The 4,499-nt window shown below is 55.9% G+C and overlaps 1 pseudogene; it reads right to left on the bottom strand.

Moving 5' to 3' along the window:
* Positions 1-1,671: 1,671 nt before the first annotated feature.
* Positions 1,672-3,098, bottom strand: LOC132482231 (melanoma-associated antigen B4-like; annotated as a pseudogene).
* Positions 3,099-4,499: the final 1,401 nt, after the last annotated feature.

Below are 4,499 nucleotides of genomic sequence, written 5' to 3'. Positions count from 1 at the left end.
GCTCGTCGGAACAAAGGCATTACCTTCTTGGAAATTCTGAATTGGAAGTCAGGATGAACCAGATCTGTCCAAAGCTGTTGGGGTCTTCTGAGGAGCAGGATTTTACAAGGCCCCACTCTTCTGGAGTCAGTGGCCCCTCAGTCCTAACTCAGGTTTCTTACCTTGACTTCAGGTAGCATATGGGACTCCACCCTCCCTACTGTCTGTCTGCCAGCCTCAGGCCAAGGCTTTCACCTTCTTGAGACACCAGAAGGGGAGGTAAGAGACCTATTCCCTGGCTACCCCTGCCAGGGGCCTCTGTGTGGTCCCCCTTTGTTATGGGGAGTCCACTCATCAGCACCCAGTGTCCTCACCCTGAAGCAAATTAAGGCCTGTTAGGATCTCCGACCTGGGCAGAACTGGAGATGCTGCCACAAGACCAAGGAACTCACCTCCCTGAGAACCTCTCCACCCTTGCCCCGGAGGAGGAGAAGGGGTACCTTCAGACAGACAGCTCTGCGCATGGCAACAGAAGGGAGAAAGCAGGGTATACTTTGTGGGGCCCCCTTCTGTTCTAAGGTCCTCACCTTGAGTAACTCTCAGAGGCTGGGACTCCTCCCTCCACTGACCTGAGGACACAGCTCTTAAACCAAGGCTTTTATGTCCCTGAGAAACTTGAAGAGTAAATGAGGAGATGCTGATCTTTTCAGGGTATCTGACGGTGCATATGTAGAAGACCCCATTGTCACCAAAAATTTCTTTTTTATTCATACCATTCACTTATTCAGCGTTACTATTACTGTAATTCAAAACAGTGCTTTGGGAACAGGGCCCCTTTTATCCCATGAGATACATTTTGGAGTGGTGAGAAGAAAAATGAATTAAAACACATAAGATCTGGCTTAGGCTGGGAGGAGTGGAAGAGTGTAGGCTCTAGACGATTCCAGACCAGGGGACTAGACCCAGCAAGGTCCCTTAATCAGTCTTGTGAACTTGAGAAATTTGCAAGTTATTCACCTATAAAGGGAGTCTGCTAAATCCTATCCTGCATGAATGCTGAAATGTTATGTACTACATGGAAAGCAGTGGCATACTCATTAAGAAATATTGGGGTTTTGATGAATGGCAGTTATGATATGATTATTATGAACCCCCAGAATACCACCCTCCCATCAGAGTTTATTTTTAATCCAGTAGGTGGCAGAGAATATGCAGTGCACTAGGACAAAAGAAACAAATACTCACAAATGAGCTAAATCAGTCAAAGTATCTTTTATTTCTACCAAAAGAAAGTTTCAAAGAAATAAGGCAAACTACGAATTAAATACCTTTTACTCTGTTTTCTCCATTTTTTGTTTCTAAATATTTTCTGTGGTCGCCTTTCACATTTCCATGAAAATCTCTATTGCACTGCCATGTTTTCTACTTCTGGATCATAAAGAAAATATAGATGGTTCGTGAATTTCTTTTATATATACCAAAACTGTAACTTTAGAACTGTTTAAACAGCAATAAGTATGCAAGTAATGTCATTCACGTATTCGTCTTCTTAAGAAAACACACTATCTATTACAAGAAAAAAACATTTGAAAAAACCTAAATAAATCAATCAATAATATATAAAGTTACTAGTTTAAAACAGGAAGATAAATGAGATCTATACTTTGTTCCCTCCACCCCTACTACTCTGCACTATTTAGGAGCCTGACTGCTCTCTTCCAAAACAAAGTGAGCAATCTGCCCGCAGCCTCCCTCCCTACATGTGGGAGGAGCTGCTGGCCTCGGCCCTGGAAGGTGCCCTGCCCTCAGCAACAGCTGCAGCCCTGGCCGCGGCTCTCACTCTTGCTCTCTCTACCTCATCTCTCACAGCCTCCTCATAGAGATCTGGGAAGGCCCTGGGGACGGTATCATTGATCTTGGCAATAAACTCCAGCACTTTCATCTTGCTGGTTTCAGCGTGGGCTCTCGGGCCCCACAGGAACTCATAGCACGGAGGATCGCTGTTGGGCACCTGGTGGTACGTCAGGTACTTCTGCCGCACGAAATTTTTGATAAGCCTCCTGGGCTCCCCAAAGATCAAGTGGCTCTTCACTTGATACAAACCCAACTCATTGAGGAATTTCCAGATCTCCTCCTCAGTGGCCCGGTTGCCATTCGTGAAGATCTTGCCCAGGAGGGTCATCAGGAAACCGGACGTGGGCAGCCCCGACTCATCACTCGGATTTCCCTCGCTGGGGAAGCCTCCCAGCTTGCTGATGAGGACGTAGGAGTGACGGCTGGGGTCGACTTGCTTCAGATCAAGGCCAAAGACCAGCTCCATGCGCTCAGAGGCTCTCCTGAGGATCGCAGGGAAGTGCTTCTTGTACTTCCTGTTGACAATCTTCCGCAGTGTAGCCTTCGGGATGGGCTCCTTCGTCACGTACTTCTCCAGCAGGAACTGCACCAACTTGCGGACGTCCCTGGTCAGAGGATCGCTGTAAGTGCTGTGAACGGAAGGTGCTGCCTGGGCGGTACTTGCACTTTCCTCGTCTTGGCTCTGGGCACCCTCTTCAGATCCTGGGCATGAAACCCCTGCAGCACGAGAGCTCGTGGCTGGGCCTCCCTGAGGCTCCTGGCGAGTGCCAGCAGCAGGGGAGCTCGGGGAAGTACCCCGAGACACAGAAGCGGGGGAGGAGGGCGACTCTTCTATCTCTGCCGCCGCCTCAGTGGCCTGGGCACCCTTGAGCCTCTGAGTCTCCTCCCGGGCCTGGCGGCGTTTCTCCCGGGCACGGCGCTTGCTCTTCTGGCCCCGAGGCATGATGACACAGGTCAGGGCCAGCAGGCGGGAGCGTGGGCAGGAAGGCAGGCAACGAGGGCACCTGGGGGAGGGACAAGGAGATGCTGTGAGCACCTTCAGCGGGGAGAGTCCTCCCTGGCTTTAACCAAGGCCGCCTCTGCAGGGTCCGTGAGGGCACTGCCCGAGGGCCCACAGGGCTCCTGTTCTCCTGCTCAGCCTGTCCCCTGAGAGCCCTGTGGAGGACGGTCGAGTGAGCCTTGGGGCACAGCCAGCCAGCCCTGCCTGGGCGGTATGGGGGTGACAGTGGGGGCTGGCAGGGGAGGTAGGTCCCCGCGGTTCCCATTCAGAGTCAGGATGACAGTTGTTGGCAAGACTCCCCCACCCCCCCCGCCCCATGCCCTCTGCTGCTCTGAAGTTGACACCACCATCCTCCGTGACACCCAGGAGGAGGAAAGGAGGGAGCGTTCAGCCCACCACCGAAGGGCCCTGGGACCCTCCCTTCTGCTGCCTCGTGGCTGCCCCTTCAGAACAAAGCTCTAACCTCCCTTGGACCTGGCAGAGGAAATTACGGGCAGGCTCGGCCTGACAGTCCTTTCTTGGGAGTTTAAGGGTTGGCAGGAGGGGACAGGCCGTGTTCTCTCTGGCCCCTTCTCCTCGGGGTGGGTGACTCCCTTAGTCCTCACTCGGGGTCCTCCCTGGACGGCCGGTGCAGCCTGGACCTCCTCTCTTGCCCCGAGGGCCATCTGCTCGCACCAGTGCCGGCACCTGCCTGAGTCTCACTAGGAGGCAGTGAGGGTGACCAGGCGGCCGCACGTGGCAGAGTTGTACCAAGCCTGCAGCGTGCGGCAGACAGGTCGAGGCCCTGTGGCTGGCGGCCCCACTGGCCCTCACTCAAGGGCTTGGGCTGACTCTTGGCGGTGCTTAGGGACGCGCCTTCTGCTGGCCTGCACCTCCCCTCTCAGACAGCAGCCCTCCCTTCTCCGCGTGTGGCCAGGAGGAAGCGGCTGACAACAGGGGAGGGGTTCTGAGGTGCCCTTGCGACGGGGAGGACGGTCCTCACCCTGACTCCTCCCGTGCCCTGGAAATCCTCCCTCTGCTGACCTGCGGCCAGCCCCTCAGAACAAGGCCCCCTCCTCCCTGGGTCTCCCGCGTCCGTCCGTCCGTCCGCGTTCGCACTGAGGGAGTCTCTCAGTCTTTAGACCTGCCCAGGCCGACGTCAGGGGCGGCGTCTGCGTGGCCGCCATTTTGGGGTGTGGAGCCCCTCCGTCCCCACAGGGGTCCCATCCTTCACTCCACGGGGCCTGGGACGCTCCCTCAACTGAGGTGAGCCACGGTCCACCAGCCTCAGAGTGAGGCCTTCCTTGCCCGAGACCCCGCAGGGGAAGCGGATGGACTTTGGGCCTAACGGCCAGGCCCGAGCCTCTCGGGCCGAGAGCAGGGGCGGGGTGGGCGGGGCCTGTGTGGCCGCCTCTTTTCGGAGGGAAAGGGGATTGGGGATATCGGGGGCATCCCCGCACTTCTAACTGGGGTTACCTCACACTTTGACTCCTGAAGAGACGTGGGATTCCTCCCGCGGCTCACCCTCACCGGACGGCAGCTCTCAACAATGGCGTCGCCCCCACCGCGTGCGTAGGAGGACGTCACATCCGGTCATGCGCATCTGGGCTCCAGGAGCACAGCAGGGGTGGGGTGGAACGGGGCGGGGCCGGGTGGGACAGGAGGTGGGGGTGGTTCCGGGGGAGCT

The sequence above is a fragment of the Mesoplodon densirostris genome, chromosome X, assembly GCF_025265405.1.
Source record: "Mesoplodon densirostris isolate mMesDen1 chromosome X, mMesDen1 primary haplotype, whole genome shotgun sequence".
In the NCBI taxonomy this organism is placed as follows: domain Eukaryota; kingdom Metazoa; phylum Chordata; class Mammalia; order Artiodactyla; family Ziphiidae; genus Mesoplodon; species Mesoplodon densirostris.
The sequence above is the reverse complement of the archived record's forward strand: the minus strand, read 5'-3'. Positions and strand labels throughout refer to the sequence as shown.